The sequence below is a fragment of the Macaca nemestrina genome, chromosome 6, assembly GCF_043159975.1.
Source record: "Macaca nemestrina isolate mMacNem1 chromosome 6, mMacNem.hap1, whole genome shotgun sequence".
Taxonomy (NCBI): Eukaryota; Metazoa; Chordata; class Mammalia; order Primates; family Cercopithecidae; genus Macaca; species Macaca nemestrina.
The window spans coordinates 139,981,707-140,003,515 of record NC_092130.1 but is presented as its reverse complement, the minus strand read 5'-3'; the positions used below and the strand labels follow the sequence as shown (position 1 = coordinate 140,003,515).

Below are 21,809 nucleotides of genomic sequence, written 5' to 3'. Positions count from 1 at the left end.
TGCAGAAATCACTCATCTTATGTGTCACTTATGCTGGGAGCTGAAGGCTGGAGCTGTTCTTATTCGGCCATCTTGGGCCCCAAGTTTTATTTTTTGTTCTCTAATTTTTCACTATTACAACCTAGAAATTATATGGACTTTTTCTCATGTCTGCAGGCAAGATGTACAGGAATTTCTCCAGGTTATACCCTTATAATTGGAATTGCTAAGTTGTAGAGTACATGGATGCTTAACTATATAGTATAATACTACAGTATGTTCCAAAGTGTTTATGATAATTACACTCCATCAGCAGTACATATATGGACCCAGTAGTAGCTTACCCCTTGTGCTTGGTATTGTCAGATTTTATTTTTCCTAATAATATGGGAGTATATTTAGTTTTCATTGTGATTTGATTTGGATTTTCTTGTATATTTTTTGATTTTTTTTTCTATATTATGAAGGTCTGTATTAGTCCATTCTCATACTTCTGTAACTATACTACCTGAGACTGGGTAATTTATAAACAAAGGATTTTAATTTACTCACAGTTCCATATGACTGTGGATGCCTCAGGAAAATTACAATCATGGCAAAAGGTGAAGGGGAAGCAGGCACTTTCTTCACAAGGAGAAGTACATGAAGGAGGAACTTGCCAAACCCTTTTAAAACCAGATCTCAGATCTCATGAGAACTCACTATCATGAGAACGGCATGGGGGAACCTCCCCCATGATCTAATCATCTTCCACCAGGTTCCTTCCTCAACAACTGGGGACTATCATACAATTCAAGATGAGATTTGGGTAGGGACACAAAGCCAAACCATATTAAGGACCTATTCATTTCTCTTGATTATTTTCATATTTGATTGTTTGCTATTTCTTTATTTATTTGTAGGAATTCTTTAAATATCCTTGATGCTATTTTATTGTCAGTTATTTGTTTGCAAATATATTTTGCTGGTTTATAGCTTGTTTGATAATTATTTGTTAGGTGTCTTACTGAACAAAATTTTCAAATTGAATTAATCGATTTTGCTTCATGGTCAGCACTCTGTGTATCTTGTGTAATCCTCCCTTACCTCAAGATCAAAAAGATATTCACCTTATGTTTTCTGAGGGTTTTAAAGTTTTGTTTTTAACATCTATGTTCTTAATCCATCTATAGTTGATTGTTGAATATGATTGAGGTAGAAATCAAATTTCTTTTTTTTCCATATGAATGACCAATTTTCCAGCAGCATTAATTAAATAGGCTCCTCCTTTCCCAACAACCTGCCACTTGACTTTTACCATTTATTAAAGTTCCACATGAAGGTGGATCTTCTCCGAGGCTCTCTGTTCTGTTGTATCTGTTTATTGGCATTTCTTGGCATCTATGTAATATGATCTTAATTATTACAGTTCCATAAAAACAGCTTTATATCTAGTAGAGCAGCTAGTTCACTAGTCTTAGCTATTCTTAGCCCTTTGTTCTTCTATTTACTTTTTAGAATCTACTTATTAAATTCCTTCTCATTTCCTCAACAAAACTTTTAGGAATTTTTATTCGAATTGCATTACATCTTTACATCAATTGGAGAACTGATATTTTTGTAATATTATCTTTCTATCCATTCATGAACATAGGATGGTATCTCCATTTACTTAGGTTTTTAGAAATGCCCTTCAGCAAAGTTATGTAATTTTCTATGTACCAGTCTTGCACATAGTTTTATTTATTCCTGAATACTTTATAATTTTTGTTACAATTGTAAATTTAAAAAATTATGTTTTCTTGTTCCTTGTTGCTGTAATGTAGCAATTTTTATATTATATAAAGCTATCTTCCTATACTTCTATTATTTTAAATACTTTTTTAAGAGACTTTTTAGTGTTTTGTGTAGAAATAATATTTGCTTCAAATAATGACAGTTCTTGAATTTATACTGACTAGAACTTTCAGTACAATGTTAAAAGAAGTGGAGATAGCAGGCATTTCTCTCTTTATAGCAACTCTTTTAATGTTTCCTCACTTAAGATCATGCTTGTTGTAGGTTAAAAAAAATAGTTATCCTTCCATTTCTAGTTTTCTAAGAGCCAGATCTTTATCATGAATGGGTTTTGAATTTAATAAAGTATTGATCTCAATTTACTCATGTAGATAGAAAATGGTATTTATAGATTTTCTAATATTAACTCAGCTTGTAATTCTGGGGTAAACAATTTGGGGATGATACATTTTCATACACTTTTGAGTAAGGTTTGCTAGTATTTTCATTATAGTTTTTACATCTATATTTATCATGGATATAATGAGCTTGCAATTTTTCTTTTGTATGCTATATCTTGTCTTCTCTTATTGTTAAAGACTTGACAAGTGAATTGAAGTCTATTTCCTCTAATATTATTTTCTGGAAGAATTGTCTAGATTACAGGGGTCCCCAGCCCCCCGACCATGAACCAGTGAGGAGGAGGTGAGCCCTGGGTGAATAAGCATTATCGCCTGAGCCCCACCTCCTGTCAGATCAGCGGGAGCATTAGATTCTCATAGGAGCGGAAGCCTTATTGTGAACTGCGCATGGAGGGACTTAGGTTGTTTGTTCCTTAAGAGAATCTAATGCCTGATGATCTGAGGTGGAACAGTTTCATCCCCAAACCATCCCCACATCCCCTCTGTTCCTCACCTCCCTGCTCCATCCTGTGGAAAAATTGTCTTCCATGAAACTGGTCCCTGTTGCCAAAAAGGTAGGGGACCACTGGTTTAGAATAAACTGTGTGACCATCTAGACCTGCTCTTTTCTCTGTAGGAAATTTTAAAATTTTTACTTTATATCCTTTACTAGTTATAGGAAAACACAATCTTTCTACATCTCCTTTAATCAGTTTTGTTAAATTTTTAAAGGCATTTGTTAATTATTCTTAAGCTTTCAAATTTGTTAGCATTAAGTTGTATTCCCTCATTTTCTTTTCAGTCTCTGCAGTATTTACAGTTATACTCCATTTTTTCATTTAAAATACGAATTCTTGTCTCTCTGTTTTCCCTCCACTACCAATCATACCAAAAATATTGTCTACTTCGTTAGAATTGTGAATTTGGTTTGGTTGATTACATTATGTATTTTTAAAAAATGTCATTTGTATCTTCTCTCATCTTTAAGATCTTTTAACTTCTTTTAGATTTATTCTGTTGTTTTAGCTTTTTAATCTCTAGCCTTAAAGGTATATGATCTAAAAATATAATTATAATACATGAAGCACCACTGTCACTGCCTTCTAGAAATTTTGATAATATCAGTTTTGATTATCATTCATTTCTAAGTATTTAAAATTTTTTATTATGGTGTCTTTCTTGACCTGAGAGATATTTAAAAATATATTTTAAAAGATTTTCTAACATGCAGGTATTCATAATTTATCTTTTTTGTTATTAGCTCCTATCTGAAATGTATTATGGTTGGAGAACACAGTTTTTATTGCATTGATTCACCAAAATTTGTTGGGAATTGATATGTTTCAGCAGATGGTCAAATTTTGTAAATGTTGTATGCATGGTTTGGAAAAATCTGTACTCTAGTTGAGTGCAGACTTCTACATATGTGAGGAAGAATAAACCTTTTGCGCCAAATGGCCATGAGGGCTTAGTTCCTACCTCTCCTTTTGAGTGACTATGTAGGGAACTGTCCTTTAACATATCAGGGAAGGGAGAATCACAAGATATCTGACTGCTATCAGCAGCATTGGTATGCAAATGGCCTAAATGAACTTCGGAATCTCTTCAAGATTACTTTCTGGACTGCGAGCCACATAAGAATATGTTCATGATGATACTTTAGTTGTGTTCAAATCATCTACAACTCTTCTAAATTGTTTTCTGCGTCACCTGTCAACGTTGTGAGATATATTACAATCATCTACTATAAAGATGATTTGCTAAATTCCCCCTACAAGTTATTAACTTTTGCTTTATTTATATTAAGATTACTTTATTTGAGGCATACCTATTTTAAAGTGCTACGTTTTCCTGGTGAATTGAACATTGTATAATTATGTAATAACTCATCTCCATGATAATTTTTTTAAAAATTAACTATATATATCTCCATTTGCATAATAAGAGTTTTCTATTCTTTTACTTTTAACAGTTCTTTTTTTAAAAAAAAATCTAAATTATGGGATGCAATTGTAATATTGTTATACGGATACGTTAAGCAGTGGTAAAGTCAAGGCTTTAATTTATCACCTGAATAATGTACACGGTACCCATTAAGTAATTTCTCCTCATCCTGAAATCATCCAGAAATCATGTCTTTTTCTAGAAAACAGAGTATCAGCATCTCTCCTGTCCCCTTGTTTCTTTCTCACCTGCCCCCACCATTCACAGTTAGATTTTTTTTGTTATGTCCTCTTACAGGTTATTTGATATATGTAATTTTTTGGTATTGATTTTTTTTTTAACAATAAAATTTATGAAAGTGTGTTTGATTACCCTTAATTTCTCTTACAGAATCGCCTGTGTTTGTTTGTTTTCTATTAATAATTTGAGTACTTTTCCCAAAGCTATCCAATAAGGGACTTTTTGTGACAAATCTTCTAAGGCCTTTATGTCTAGGAATATTTTTATTAAACCCTTACATCTGAGTGACAATTTGTCTGGTTATGCAATTCAAGGTTTAAGTTACTTCCTGTTAACATTTTAAACCTGTTCTTTCATTTTCTTCTTGCATCCATTGACGTTATTTGAGGGTCTGATTAAAACAGATTCTTTTTCCTTTGTAGGGAATTTGTTCTTGCTTCCCAGAAGCTTTAGTTTTCCTTTATTTTTTATATTGTATTTTTTGGGTGTGGGGTGGGGTGGGGACAGAGTTTCGCTCTTATCGCCCAGGCTGGAGTGCGGTGGCGTGATCTTGGCTCACTGCAACCTCCACCTCCCAGGTTCAAGTGATTCTCCTGCCTCAGCCTCGCGGGTAGCTGGAATTACAGGTGTGCACCACCACACCCCGCTAATTTTTGTATGTTTAGTAAAAACAGGGCTTCACCATGTTGGCCAGGCTGGTCTTGAACTCCTGACCTCAGGTGATCCACCTGCCTCAGCCTCCCAAAGTGGTGGGATTAAAGGTGTGAACCACCACACCCAGCCTATTTTTTATATTCTTAACATTTGCTATACTGCATATAGATATAATTTTAGTCTCCCTTGTAGGGTATTCTCTGTATTCCTTCAACATAAAGGTATTTATCTTACTTGATTCTGAAGGATGATAGCAATTATTTTCTAAGTATCTCCTCCTCATTATTTTTATATTTGTCTGCTTCTGGAAGTTTTATTAAGCAGATGCTGGCAATTGTAATCTTATTTTCATTTTTCTTAAACTTTCTTTTTATATTTTTGCACTATTCTCCTCTTTCTATTCCATCTAGGAAGATTTCTAGAATTGCTAGAAAGAACCCATTAATTCTTTGTTCAGGTGTATTCATTTTAGTGTTTATCTCATTGATTGTGTTTTTTCAATTTATCTTTTTCTGATTTAATATTTCTAATTTTATTTTAATTATTAACTTAAAAAGTTCATTATTTTTATTTACTACTCATAATTTCTTAATTTCCTTTTGTATATTTATCATACTTATTTAAACATTTTTGGGCTGTTACTATATTCATTTCATTTCCAGTGGTATATGTTGATCAATTTTTTTTGGAAGAAGTTGTACTCCTTAAATTTCTTATTATTTGGGGTTGTAAGTTTATATTCCTCCAAAACGTTAGCACCTTTCTCTGATATTGTGTATTAAGCATGGTTAGAATCCAGTGAGCTCAATGAGAAAGAAAGTGGTGAGCTGTAGCCTAGAAAGTTCACAAAAATAATTTGGGCAGTTCTTCACCTTTTTATTTTTGTGGGATTTTTAAATTTGTTTTGAAGAGCAGAAATTATACATTTTTTGGAATAAAAAGGTCATTGTCTTCATAATTTCTTCATTTATTTTATAATTAAAAATATTGGTCACCCTTCCAATATTTTTTACAGCTATAATGAAAAATACATTTAATCCTTTAATCTGCTTGGAACTTCTGTTTGTGCCGTTATTTATTGATTGAAGCTTTAGTAAGAAGTTGACAGAGACAGATTATTGAGGGTCTTTTAAGATTTTTGCTCCTTCAAAGCAGCATCAATTATATTTGCTATTCTCTAATAGCATGTAAATGGAAAAATAAGGTAGTATGTGACCATAACTTATAATTATTACTTTTTGTATATATTAAATGTTTTTTTCTGAAAAATAGTATGTAACCCAAATAATATTTAATGTCTTTTTGCTCTCAGACTGACAAAGGTAAAAAAACATATAGTAGCCAACATGGTGTTGAATAGAAAAGTGGGCATTTTTTAGAGCAGTTTTAGATTCACGTAAAAATTGAGTAGAAGGTACAGGGTCCTCCTATAATCTTCCCTCTCACCAGTTTCTTCTGTTATCATTATCTTTCATTTGTGTAGCACACTTGCTACAATTGGTGAACCAATATTAATACATTATCATTAACTAAAGTACATAGTTTATATTAGGATTCACTCTGTGTTGTATAGTTCTATGGGTTTTAACAAATGTATAATATCATGTATCTGCCATTGCAGTATCTTAGAAAATAATGTTACTGCCCTAAAAATCCTCTGTGTTCTACCTAATCATCCCTCTCTCCCCCTAATTCCCTGGCAACAACTGATCTTTTTTCTTTTTTTGAGACAGAGTCTCGTTCTGTCGCCCAGGCTGGAGTGCAGTGGCCGGGTCTCAGCTCACTGCAAGCTCCGCCTCCCAGGTTTATGTCATTCTCCTGCCTCAGCCTCCCGAGTAGCTGGGACGACAGGCGCCCGCCACCTCACCCGGCTATTTTTTTGTGTGTGTTTTAGCAGAGAAGGAATTTCACCGTGTTAGCCGGGATGGTCTCGCTCTCCTGACCTCGTGATCCGCCCGTCTCAGCCTCCCAAAGTGCTGGGATTAAACAGTTGATCTTTTTACTGTCTCCATAGCTTTGCTTTTCCCACAGTGTTGTGTAGTTGGAATCATATACTATGTATCTGTTTCAGACTAGCTTATTTCACTTAGTAATATGTATTTAAGGCTCCTCTGTGTCTTTTCATGACTTGAGCTCTTTTCTTTTTATTGGTGAATAATATTCCATTGTATGGATGTACTACAGTTCCTATATCCATTCACCAATTGAACGACATCTTGATTGCTTACAAGATTTGGCAATAGTAAGTTAAGTGCTATAAACATTCATGTGCAGGTTTTTGTGTGGACATACATTTTCAACTCATTTGGTAAATACTGAAGAGCATAATTGCTGGATTGTGTGGTAAGACAATATTTAGTTTTATAAGAAACTGCCAGACTGTCTTCCAAACTGGCTGTACCATTTTGGATTCCATCAGTAAATGAATTAGAGTTCTCGTTGTTTCATATCCTTGTCAGTATTTGATGTTTTCAGTGTTTTGGATTTTAGCCATTCAAAAAGCTGTGTAGGAATATCTCACTGTTGTTTTAATTTGCTATTCCCTAATGATGTATGATGTGGAACATCCCTTCATATGCTTATTTGCCATTTGTATATCATCTCACTTGATATAGAAATCCCACTTCTAGAAATCTGATACTTAGAGATACTTCTGGATGAAAATTTATGTTCAGTGATGCTCAATACTGCATCATTTGTAATAGCTAAATGTTGGTTGCCTCTTAATTTCTAACAATGTAGTAGAGAGAGAGAGAAATATGACTTCTCTGCATATTCCTTTGTGAAAAATACTCCAAACATATTAAGTGAAAAAATAGTCACAGAACAATGTATCATAGTGTGATCCAATTTATATAAAAAGTATATACTAAACACTATAGTGAAAATAATTTAAATATCTGTAGTTTATAAGAATGTTTTTCTGTAAGATGATTGCATAAATTTTTCAAGTTTGACATATAGTATTATGCCATTCTTGTATAATGAAGTTGCACAGTATCTTTTAAAAATTTTATTTTTAAAAATATTTCAAGAGTTTTGGGGGTACAGGTGGTTTTTGGTTACATGGCTAAGTTATTTAGTGATGACTTCTGAGATTTTAGTGTAACCATCACCTGAACAGTGTACACTGTACCCAATATATAATCTTTTATTCCTTACTTCCCTCCCAATCTTCCCCCCACCAAGTCCCCAAAGTCTATTATATTATTATTGTGTCTTTGCATCCTCTTAGCTTAAATCTCACTTATAAGTGAGAACATATGATATTTGGTTTTTCATTCCTGAGTTACTTCACTTAGAATAATGGCCTCCAGTTCCATCTAAGTTGCTGCAAAAGACATTATTTTGTTCCTTTTTATGGCTGAGTAGTGTTCTGTCATGTATATATATCATATTTTCTTTATCCACTCATTGATTGATGAGAACTTAGATTGGTTCCATATCTTTGCAATTGCAAATTGTGCTTCTATAAAAATGCGTGTGTATGTGCCTTTTTCATATAATGACTTCTTTTCCTATGGGTAGATAACTGGTAGTGGGGTTGCTGATCAAATGGTAGTTCTAATTTTGGTTGTTTAAGGAATCTCCATAGTTTTTTCCATAGTGGTTATACTAATTTACATTCCCACCAACAGTGTAAAAGTGTTCCATTTGCATCACATTCATGCCAATGTCTATTGTTTTTTGACATTTTAATTATGGCCATTCTTTCAGGAGTTAGGTGGTGTCTCGTGTTTTTAATTTGCATTTCCCTGATTAGTGATGTTGACCAGTTTTTCATGTTTGTTGGCTGTTTGTACACTTGATCTTAGCCAAAAGGCCAAGAAGAAATGTTGTTGGCTGTTTGCGTATCTTCTTTTGAGAAAAGTCTATTCATATCCTTTGCATACTTTTTGATGAGATTGTTCTTTTTTTTTTTCTTGTTGATTTGTTTGAGCTCCTTGTAGATTCTGAATACTAGTCTTTTGTCAAATGCGTAGTTTGCGAATATTTTCTCCTACTCTATGGGTTGTCTGCTTACTCTACAAATTTGTTTTTTTTTTTTTTCTTTGCAGAAGCTTTTTTAGTTTAATTAGTTTCCATTTATTTATTTTTGTATTTGTTGCATTTGCTTTTGGGATCTTAGTCATGAATCCTTTGCCTAAGCCAATGTCCAGATGAGTTTCTCTGATGTTATTTTCTAGAACTGTTATGATTTCAGGTGTTAGATTTAAATCTTTGATCCATCTTGAGCTTATTTTTGTATAAGGTGAGATGGGGATCCAGTTTCATTTTTCTACATGTGGCTTACCAGTTTTCCAAGCACCATTTATTAAATAGGGTGCCCCTTCCTCAGTTTATGTTTTTGTATGCTTTGTCAAAGATCAGTTGGCTATAAATATTCGGCTTTATTTCTGGGCTCTCTATTCTGTTCCATTGGTCTACATGCTCGCCCCTCCCTTGTTTTTTTTTTTTTTTGAGACGGAGTCTCGCTCTGTCACCCAGGCTGGAGTGCAGTGGTGCTATCTCAACTCATTGCAAGCTCCGCCTCCTAGGTTCACGCCATTCTCCTGCCTCAGCCTCCCGAGTAGCTGGGACTACAGGCACCCACCACCATGCCTGGCTAATTTTTTTTTTTTTTGTATTTTTTAGTAGAGACAGGGTTTCACCGTGTTAGCCAGAGTGGTCTCAATCTCCTGACCTTATGATTCACCCACCTCGGACTCCCAAAGTGCTGGGATTACGGGTTTCAGCCACTGTGCCCTGCTGGTCTACATGCCTTTTTAAATAACAGTACCATGCTGTTTTGGTAACTATATCCTTGTTATATAGTCAGGTAATGTGATGCCTCCAGCTTTGTTCTTTTTGCTTAGTATTGCTTTGGCATGAAGTTTCCTTTCTGGTTCCATATGAATTTTAGGATTTTTTTTTTCTCTAGTTTTGTGAATGATGATGGTATTTTTCTGGAAATGACACTGAATCTGTAGATTGCTTTGGGTGGTATGGCCATTTTCACAATATTGATTCTTCCCATCCATAAGCATGGGATGTGTTTCCATTTGTTTGTGTCATCTATGATTTCTTTCAGTAGTGTTTTGTAGTTTTTCTTGTAGATATTTTTCACCTCCTTAGTTAAGTATATTCCTAAATATTTATGTATATGTATTTGAAGCTGTTGTAAACAGGATTGAGTTCTTGATTTAATTATCAGCTTGGTCATTGTTGGTGTATAGCAGTGCTACTGATTTGTGTACATTGATTTTGTAACCTGAGACTTTACTGAATTCATTTATCAGATCTAAGAGCTTTTTGGATGAGTCTTTAGGGTTTTCTAGGTATAGAATAATATCATCAGTGAACAGTGATAGTTTGACTTCTTCTTTTCCAATTTGGATGCCCTTTATTTCTTTCTGTTCTCTGATTGCTCAGGCTAGGTCTTTCCGGGGTATCGTTCTAAAAAAACATTTATCAATAATTGAACACAACTATCTTTTCTCACTGAAATAATTGTGCCTCCTTTAAATACTATACAGAACATCCCTCAAACCATATGAATCTTTTTTTTATTATAACAATGACCATCACAGTTATATGAATTTTCCTCTATGATTTTAAGTGAGATACACCTGAGTCCTAGGACATCTTCTCCCTTGTTGGAATCTTTTGGAATTGTTGGTTGATTGGGTTTGGATGATGTATTAAAGAGAGATATTCCCTGCGTACATAGATGGTATTGCAGTGTAAACATTTGTGAACAATCTAAATATTCACTGCATTAGTTTCCTAAGGCTGCCATAACAACATACCAAAAAATGGCAGCTTAAAACAACAAAAATTAATCATCCTACAGTTCTGGAGGCTAGAAGTCAAAAAGCAAGGCATTAGCAGAGACAAACTCCCTCTTGAAACCTTTAGAGCAGAATCCTTTCTTGCCTCTTCCAAGCTGGTGGTGGTTTGTCAGCAATCTCTAGTATTCTCTCCTGTGTCTGCATCTCTGTGTCTCTGTCTCTTATAAAGACATCAGCCATTTCAGCCCAACTTAATTCAGTACGCCTCATCTTAACTTAATTACATCTGCGAAGACTCTATTGAAATGAGGTCACATTCATCAGAACTGAAGGTTAGGATTTTAATATATCTTTTTGGGAAACACAAGTCAATCCATGACATTCATCAGTTGGAAAGTCATTAAGTAGAGCATGTTATAATTATAATATAAAATGTCATGAAGTAGACCTATATGTACTGATATGACAAGATATCAAAGACCTATTGTTAATAGAATAAAAAGGTTGCAGACCAATATGTAAAATATGGCCCTATGTGTGTAAAAAAGATCTGTCTTTATATCTACATAATCTATGTAACTATCTTATTTTTATCTTTACTCATGTTTATATCTATACTCATATTATTTTCTCTCTTCTGTGACACTATCTATGGAGAGAAGAGTAGGCAAATGGAGAAGAATGAACAGTCTTTCATAATATGAATCTTATTATGTATTACTGGTATAGTTTTTCATTTATTAGAGAAAAAACATAAATCACCAAAGAAACAGTGATGGACAGAGATAGGAAAGATTTTTTTTTTGGTGGTTGTCTTAAATTAGCTTCATTTTTTCTTTTTTGAGACAGTTTTGCTTTGTTGCCTAAGCTGGAATGCAGTGGCACGATCTTGGCTCACTGCAACCTCCGCCTCCCAGGTTCAAGAGATTGTCCTGCCTCAGCCTCCTGAGTAGCTGGGACTACAGGAACGCACCACCACATCATCTTATTTTTGCATTTTTAATAGAGATGGGGTTTAACCATGTTGGCCGGGATGGTCTCGAACTCCTGACCTCAAGCGATCCCACCTGCCTCGGCCTCTCAAAGTGCTGGAAAATTAACTTCATTCTTATTCATTTCAGCAATGTAGACAAATCATTTGTGGTTTCTGAAACTTACCTTCTTTTCTAAATCTACAAAAGTTATTTGCTGTTTTTTCTCTCAGCCTCATAATTCACTTTACTTACATAACCATTTGAAAACTTGATTGAAGTATCTCAAAGAAAGTAAATGAATGCGGTGATATATTATCACTTGAGTTTAGTATCTGGAACTTGCTTATGTGTGAACAAGGTCTTTCAATTAAAGTGAAGGGAAGCAAAAAATGTTGAGGAGGTGGTATTTCAGTTATATATAAGTTTTTAATCTCTACAAAACCCTATTATATACATAGCATTCCTTTTTTTCTCCCCCTTCCTCCTCCTCCTCCTCTTTTTCACTTCCTTTTTCCTTTCTCTTCTTTCATTTGCTCTGCTCTCACATTTCCCGATCTCATTACATTTAAACTTTTCTTTTTACCTTCCATTAAAAAAATCCAACATTGAAACTCCACGGGAAAATAAAATATTTGAAGCTTTCTAATGTCTTTTTGTTGTCTATCTTTTCATTATGGATATTTTCAAATATACACACAAAAGAGGGAATTTACAATAATAACCAAACACATACTCTTACGTGGCTATCAACCAGTTTCGATGGTTACTAACATTTTCATATTCTAAGTCCATGCATAAACATTGTATTTTATTTAACTTTCTGTTGGAATATTGAAATAAAATCACAGATATCATACATTTCAGTTGCAAATATTTCAGTTTGTATTTGATATCTTTTTCAAAACAAAAGTAAGACTTCACTGACTTAGGAATACTTTCTCAAACATAGGATTTAGGACCTGTCAGAGACCCCAGGGGATGGGTAAAGTTAACTGCTTGGATGGTTCTTAGAAGCCTGGAAAAAGTGGTAGCCCTGCTGAGTGAAACTGAAATGCTTGAGTTGCTAAGGCAGATTTTAGAGGAAGCAAAAATGCTGAGGGAGGTGAGCATGCTGGAATGGATATATTATGAGATCAGAAGACTCATCAGAGGATTACCTTACATGGAAAGACCCAGAGAACACTCTATTCATTCAGGCCATTGGGTATGGCTCAGAGGGGCAGCCAATGAGAGCGATAGCCACAGGGGTTCCTGCCTACATTTACCATCCAAAGAAGACAAGAAAAAAGGAACTGAAGGATGGGAAATGGCTGCTAAATAAAACATCATGATTCCTTGTTCAGCTGACTTTTCCATACTTAGCCAATTGTCAAATTAGGAACTCAATAATTTTAGGGATGGCCAGATCAAGAAGAAAAACCCTGCAATACCATTGCACGTATATACTATAAAAGTATCTCTAGGCCTTCCCCAAATGGACTTAGGGCCATTTACTCGGGTCACAATACACTGTACATAGGGGAAATGACAATGTCCAAATATTTTTGAGGACTAGTGGACACAGAGTCTGAGTTGACATTGACACCTTGAATCTTGAAGGATCATTGCAACTTCCTTCTTAGTGTGGAGACACCAGGGAGACAGATAAAATATGGAGTGCTGTGTAAAGCCTACCTTACAAGGGACCCATTCCTTGTCACTAGTGTATAATTGGGATTGCCATAGTTGCCAACAAACCTTCACTGGAGTTTTTGACTTGTGGGTTAAGATCTACTATGTGGGGAAATGACAAGCGTAAGACTTGAAACTGTCTCAAATGCAAGACAAGATGTTAAATATAAAACTATTCTGGTGTGTATGTATAAAAACTACTGTCAAACTTAAAGATCTAAAAAATGCATGGGTGGAGGTTCCTATCGTATCCATCTGGTTAGCCACTATGGCCCCTGTAGAAATTGGATGGTTGCTAAAGAATCCACTATTCCACTGTTAGCCAAGGGACAGCCCCAACTACAGCTGCCATGCCAGCCATGGTATCATTGGTAGAGCAGAGTAATTATGTCTCAGGGACATCCTATGTGGTCTTTTATTTGGTAAATGTGTTCTTTTCCATTCTCAGTAGAACAGAAACAATGTGCACCCGTGTGAACAACAGTTAATTTAGTGTTGCCTTAGATACTAACTCTACTACTTTCTGTCATAACATAGTTCAAGGAGATTGGAACCACCAGGTCCATCTGGATATCCCACAGAAGACCACACTGACCCATTATTACACTGATGACATCATGCTGATTGGGCAAGACAAGCAAGCGGTAACTAGGTCTTGGTAATCCAGAGGATGGAAGATACATTTATGGAGACTTATGGCCTTGACACATGGGTAAAGTTTTTAGGGAGCATACTCAGGAGTGTGGCAGGATATCTCTTCCAAAATAAAAGATAAATTGCTGCACAATGCCTAATGGTCCTCTTTTGGTTCTAGAGGCAGTATATTCTATACCAAGAAGCTGTGCCCTGGCCCATATACACAAAAGGCTATCAGCTATGACACAGCACCCTTGCCCCTTGCACCATATGGTCCAGTCAACATGATGCTATTGGAAATACGCTATGTTTAAAAAAGATTCATTATGGAATTTATGGCCAGCACCAGTGAAATAATTACAATGCAGGCTTCTGTTGTTCTGGAGAAAGACCAAGCCATATGCAGTAGAGAATGATATACTTTCTGAGAAACAGCCCCTGGAGTGCTACTGAGTCCTTGTAGAATACTTAATCATGGGTACCAAGTGACCATGCATCCTTAATTTCTTATTATGATCTGGGTTCTGCCAGACCTGCCAAATCATAAGGCCAGAGAAGCCAGCTGTGGCTCATTGCACAATAGAAGTAGTATGTCCAGAATTAAGTCTTTAGAGATCAAAATGATATATCCAGGATCATGTAAGTAGGGATGCTTTAATAATGGAAACAGGCACAAATATACGGTATTTCAAGGAATGCAGAATCCAAGGGATCCAAGTGGGTCCATTTTGTTACTTTCTTACCCACTTGTAATTGTGAATACACAAATGCTGCAACTCTGTCCTGAGGACAGTCTGATTATCAGAGTCTCAGACCTTTCAGAAATGAGGCTTTGGGTAGTATTATCAGGTAAGCATTAAAACTCGCAGCAATGATAGCAGAGGGTAAGGAGAATTGAGGATGGATAGTGAAGTGGGGAGACAGTCAGCCCCAGTCGCAGCCCATGGTCAGCCGTAGTGGCAGGGGAAACAAGTTTGTCTTACTAACTTTCCTTTTCTACGTTTCCCTCAGGAAGGAAGGCCCACAGAAGCTGCTGTGTGAACATGTGTGGAGATGTGAATCCATACAGCACAAAGGGTGGACTGTGACACCTATGAGGTGTGTTGCACAGATATTTTTAAGAGAGAAGCTACTGTAAGGATGATCGTTAGCTGACAGCCTCCAACTGCTTTGGGATCTACTGCTGCATTCAGCCCAAGGTCATTCTTTACTTAGCTTGCTCTCAATCAATGAGTAAGCATGACAGGGGTACTGGAGCCAAGCTTTTTCTTTCCTGTGTCTGGCAATCTTTGCTCTGAGGCTCCAATCAGCCTGGCTGACGCTGCCTTAGAGCTGCATTGCAGCCTGACATTTTCCCCTCTCTATCCTCCTTCTTTCCTCTTATTTTTCTGTACATATCAGATCTGCGTGATGGTCTGAGACTCTTCCTGTATACTTCTGTTTTCTCTCCCCTTTTATTTTTGCCAATGAATGCTTTGTACCTCTCATTTCATCTTGGTGCCTCCTTCCTGGAGGACCCAAACGGATGAAATATACTTGTTTTAATTTTAATGTAATTACTGATATATATTTATTATCCTGATGTTTGCCTTCTAGTTGTCTTAACTATGCTTAATCTCTTTTTCCTTCTTTTGACTTGTTTTAAATTATATTTTATTCCATACATTTAAAGTATTAAATTTACTTATAATTATCTATGTTTTTATTATTGTTTAGCTGTTATTGATCCAGAGAGTACAGTCTGCAATCCTGAGTTATTAAAGTCTAATATAAATTAATACATGGACATGTTTTAGACAATGTGAAGACTCTGGAAGACTTTAACTCCATTTATCCTGTTCTCAAATTATGTGGTGTCATTTTCATATATTTAATTCTCTCTTTATTTTTCTTCATATTTTATTTTAATCCCCACTAAGATATATCCCCATACATACTATTTATTCAGTCTGTGTTCACTTACCCACAAATTAGCCTTTCTACTTGAATCATTTTCCTTCTATCTGCATAATGACATTTGTTATTTAGTGCAGCTTTGTTCATGAAAAATTATCTCAGTTTGTGTTTCTCTTTAAAAATTTATTTTTATCAGTTTCGTTTTTGGCAGGTATTTTTTTCTGTATATAGAAATCAATATAGCAGATGTTTTCTTTCTGTTCTTTTAAAATATAATTTTATTGTCTTTGGCTTCTATTATTTCTGCCTAGAAATCAGCTGTGAGGTTAATTTGTTAATTAAAAGGTTAATTCCTTTGAAGGGTTTTTTTTTTTTGGCTTTACAACTTTCAAGTTTTTGTTTTTGTTTTTGTTTTTTCTGTCTGGTTATTAACCGCTTGACCATGATGAACCTACATGTGATTTAATTCTAGTTCAGCATTATTCCTAGGGTGTAGCTCTATAAAATTTCCATAAAAACCATGTGGTATTTCTTGGGGATCCTCTTGTGTGTGATCACTGAACTCAAATTTTTGTAGCCTCATGAATTGGTGTAAAGCTCTGCTCAGCTTCTCGGCCCTCAGCTGCCATTTTCAGAGTTGTCAATTCCCTTAAGGGGAAGAGCTTAGCTCTCCGGGCCTCTTTCCTCTGCTTAGACCGTGGCACCCCAGATCTCACTTTCTTGGGACCTTTCTTATGCTTTTACATAAACTGAAAAAAAATGCCATACTTCTGAGTTGTTCTCAGTTGGAAGGATAATCTGAAAAATCTGTTGCCAGAAGCAGATTCCTATGTGAGGCACTCAAAGCAGTGTGCAGCCCTATGCAAACATCACCCTTATCACAATACAACTCAGTGATGTGGATTTACTTTCATTTGTTCTGTTCGGCACCAAGAATTTTCCTCCTGATGACTTCTGTTTTTCTTTAATTCAGCAACATTTTCAACCATGTACTCTGTTCTTTAATTTTGGAAAAATTATGAGGTATATGTTGGAGTTTCTCAATCTATTCTCCTTATTTCGTATCTTCTAAGTTTTTTTTCTTTCTTTATCCTCTATATTTTGTTTTGGGTACATTCCTAACTACTGTCCCCCATTTCACCAATTCTCTCATCAGTTGGATTCTTATCCTAACCTTTCTTGTTTCAGTGATTGTATTTTTCATTCCTATGATTTTAGTTTTCCTCTAGCTTTACTTGTTTTTCATTCATATCTTCCTGTCTTTGCTCCATAATTATTAATTTTGCTTTTGGAAGTGAGAGGAAGACTCAGGGAGATGAAGGGAAGTTCACAAAGGAATCTCCAGCATTTGGCACTATGTTTATTTCTCTTAGGGTGTTTGCTAATGCCAGTGTCTAGAAATTGAGAAGCTAAGTGGAGTTTCAGTGATTTAATGGGGTTCAAGTAAAAATTGCAGTTTCCCCCTATATTTTCCTAGTGATTTGTTGTATTAAATAAGTCAGTCAACTTTGGTGACAAAAGTACTCAATATATTTTAGCTGGCATTACTTTGTGTCAATATTGTTATCATTTTTATTATATTTCTTTTCCTCCTCCTCATAACTATGAGGATTTTAAAGCCCCTCTTAGAAGAATGCTTTAATATTTGCTATTATTTTAGAATAATTTCTCCTGTCTTTTGATCTTTATGATGCTCGTTGTTCTCATGCACTTGGAGATTTTCATTTCCAAGTTCATCTTGTGTAGAATTTATGTGTATGTTTATGCACACATGTATGTGTTTTCTCCCTCCTCTCGCCCTGCACATATCTCTGTGCTTGTATTTTACAACTGCCTTTGCCCAGTATGCTGAAATCCTCAGCTTGGAATCAGACCTTATTTTGGTGGCATGGGTGTGTCATCCTGAAAGATTATCAGAGTCATTTCGTAAGTCGCAGGTTTGCTTGACCCAAGTTTGGAATCTTAAATGTTGATACTCTCTCTAGCATGGATGGACCTTTTTATAAAGACTTTGGCCATGGCAAGGAGCCCCGGTCACCCCTGGATTCATGCTACAAAACTCACCCTGATGTCTAAAATGTGTTTGGGATTTATGGTTTTTAATCAACCACCCAGAAATTGATCACCTACATATTTGTTCTGGATTGATCTGGAAGCTCACGAGGTCTGGGGTTCTAACCCAATTTAATTATTTCTGATTTATGAATGTCTAGTTAATATCATTTTAAGCACAATTACAACTTGCAAAATATATGCACATATTTTATCATTGCTACGGGTAGATTTTCAAGTTGTTTATTTAATGGGTAATCTTATACTACTACTTTGACTAGGATCAAATATTGCTATTATTATCAGTGGTAACAGTAGTAACAGTAGAAGCAGTAGTGGTAATTATCGCAGTACTGGTTCACACTAAGCTTGTCATCACCTAAAAGTCTCAGATTTTTTAATATGAATTATTCTAAAGTCAGTGTTTGATTTCCTATATGCGCACGATGTACACTCATATATTTTTCTAAGCAGAAGGGCAGAAACTACCAAATTCAGCTGGGAAGCCATACAGCTAAAATATTTCTTGACAGTTTTGTAATTTCTAAATTACAAATTAATAGTTAAGAATAAAGCATATAATCCAGATGTTTTGTCAAAGGCAAGTACATGGATCCCTGCTAAATGTGGTTCTATATTAATATATTTAGAAATTACAAACTGTTAAGAAATATTTTAGCTGGATGGCTTCCCAGTTGAAACATAAACATTTTCTTTAAGCAAAAGTAATTTCATGAAATAGATGTAAAATAGTTTCTTCTGTGTCAATTTTTTTCCCCAAAGGTTTATTGTTAAATACCCATATGATAAAATTGCTGGCAGCTTCTTCTTTGTTTTCATCCTTTTCTTCCTCTTTCTATTGTTTCTTCCCTCCGTGATGAGGTTGAGATTCCCAGCATCATATCTTTTGGGAAAAATTAATGTATCAGGCAAGATAATCCCATTAATTAATTTGGTTTTTAGTTGTAAAGTGTTGTATTAATCATAATCCTTGCATTGCAGTACATTTGAATCATTAGTTTAGTTAGTTAGGCATGGCCCTGTTTTAGTTCTTTGTTTATGGAATAAAATTTGAACTTCTATGTTAAATATAAATATTTATGAATATTTATATTAGAAACACATTGTAATTAGAAACACATCACTGGCCAGGTGCGGTGGCTCATGCGTGTAATCTCACCACTTTGGGAGGCAAAGGCAAGTGGATCACCTGAGGTCAGGAGTTTGAGACCAGACTGGCCAACATGGAGAAACCTCATCTCTACTAAAAATACAAAAATTAGCTGGGTGTGATGGTGCATGCCTGTAATCCCAGCTACTTGGGAGGCTGAGGCAGGAGAATCGCTTGAACCCGGGAGGCAAAGGTTGCAGTGAGTCGAGATTGACCCACTGCATTCCAGTGTGGGTGACAGAGTGAGGCTGTGTCTCAAAAAAAAAACAAAAGAAAGAAAGAAACAAGAAATACGTTGCCTTTTTCATTAAGTGGTTAAGCAAAAAGAGGGTACTTAGACAGGAATTGCCTATCTTTTGCTTATGTTCAAAGGCAAAATAACATGGTACCAAATATATTTGCATCTAATTAGCAGGCAAACTGTATCTCATAATCTGTTTCAGTTTCATCAAGAAAGTGGTTGAAAATATTTTAAAAATTGAATTTGGATGCCTCCTGGTGGTATATATACTGCAGGTTCATCAAAGGATGCACCCACCCCATTCTCTATCATCATACAACTTGATCTTTATCCATCTTAAGTTTCCTAGCTCTGAAAACATTTTCATTTGCTACTTATGTTGAAACTCACATAATTAGTTAATTGATCACTCTTGGAAACTGGACTTCTAAACACAATTTTTGTGTGTGTGTTGTCTTTAAAATATGTATAGAGGTAATACTACTGAACACAGTTCCTAAAGAAAAGTTAATTTAGTATAGTAGAGAGTACTGGACTAAGAGTCAGGAGACCTATATTCTAGTGCTGTAGTGCTTGTTTTTTTTTTTTTTTTTTTTTTTTTTTTGAGACAGAATATTGGTGCGAAGCCCATGATGAAGTGCAATGGCACGAACTTGGCTCACTGTAACCTCCACTTCCTGGGTTCAAGCAATTCTCCTTCCTCAGCCTCCTAAGTAGCTGGGACTACAGATGCATGCCACCAAGCCTGGCTAATTTTTATATTTTTAGTAGAGACAGGGTTTCACCATATTGGCCAGGCTGGTCTTGAACTCCCAACCTCAAGTGATCCACCTGTCTTGGCCTTCCAAAGTGCTGGGATTACAGGCATGAGCCACCATGCCCAGTCTCTAGTCCTTGTTTTGCTACTAACTAGTTGGTAATCTTAGGAAAACCCCTGAACTTCAGTGGGACTTTCCTTATGCTCCCTATTCTATTTTATTACCAATTTACTGCCTCTTGCTTAACCAGCAACCTGAGAGTTATCTTTGATGGCTTTCTTTTTCCAGTCAATTACATTAAATCCATCAGAAAGTCGTGTTGGTTCTACCTCCAAAATATATCTTGAATCCTCTACAACAATCCCAGTCAAAGCTACCATCATCTCTCACCTGGATAAGAGTTATAGCTCCTTACATGGTTTTCTTGATACTGCTTTTTAAAATGCAAACTGGGTTATTTTACTTTCTTACTTAAAACCATGACTTAGAATTAAAAATATACATATATTTTTTACCATGACCTAGAAGTCTCTGCATGATCAACTCTTGCTTATTTCTTCAGTCTTGTATCTCACTTGCTTATATGGTCTAGCTACATTAGCCTTATTTCCTTCTTCTTCTTTTTTTTTTTTTTTTTAAAGGTCAGGTCTGCAACATAATAACCATAGGTATTTTAATGTCCTATTTCTTTTTTTTTTTGATGTCAGAAAGAATTTTTTTTTTTTTTTTTTTTTGAGACAGAGTCTGGCGCTGTCACCAGGCTGGAGTGCAGTGGCGTGATCTCGGTTCACTGCAAGCTCCGCCTCCTGGTTCAAGTGATTCTCCTGCCTCAGCCTCAAGAGTAGCCAGGACTACAGGCATGTACCACTACGCCCAGCTAATTTTTGTATTTTTAGTAGAGACGGGATTCCACCATGTTGGCCAGGATGGTCTTGATCTCTTGATCTCATGGTCAGCCCACCTTGGTCTCCCAAAGTGCTAGGATTACAGGCGTGAGCCACCACGCCAGGCCGATTTTGGAAATAATTTAATATATTCTTTATTGTTAAGTGTACTCGATGCTGGACTTCTGCAGTCAAATGCTCTACCCCTGAGCTATACCCATAGCAATGCTGGACTTCTGAAACAACAATCATGCTTCAGCATAATAGCATATTCTACATATTTCTTTTCAGGATGCTTGTTCCTTTGGTTTGCCTGGAATCGATGAATCATGTTCCAAGCACTGTCCTAGGCACTGAGGATACACAGCAGTGAATAAATTTGAGTGCCTCGTAGGGAAGTCAATAAACGAACTGATAAATAAAGTATATGTCAAGCAAGTACGAGGGAGAATACAGCAAGCAATGGGTCTAAGAAAGCTTTCTCTCCTCTGTACTTCCATCTTGCTTTGTATGGTGGCTCCAAGCTTTGGGCACCAGGTCTCTTCTGTGCTGGCATGGCACCTAGCACTGAGTGGTTGCTCAGGAAACGTTTGTCAAATGAAGGAATTCACTTCTTTGTTCACCATTCAACAAACCTTTCTGAATCTAGGCCCAACAGCTTAAATGGGCTGGAAGGCCAACGAGGCTCTAAACTCAGAGGCAGCCAGGTGCGGTGGCTCACGCCTGTCATCCCAGCACTTTGAGAGGCCAAGGAGGGAGGATTCCTTGAGGTCAGGAGTTCA

At 35.8% G+C, this 21,809-nt stretch overlaps 1 long non-coding RNA gene across 1 annotated transcript in view; it reads left to right on the top strand.

The window, feature by feature from the left end:
• Positions 1-15,730, top strand: part of LOC105487446 (uncharacterized) — a 43,677-nt gene extending 27,947 nt beyond the window's left edge. Inside the window, exons 3-4 of the long non-coding RNA XR_011625056.1 lie at positions 13,927-14,033; positions 15,037-15,730. This is a non-coding gene — a long non-coding RNA (uncharacterized lncRNA). The remainder of the gene's footprint in view (positions 1-13,926; positions 14,034-15,036) is intronic.
• Positions 15,731-21,809: the final 6,079 nt, after the last annotated feature.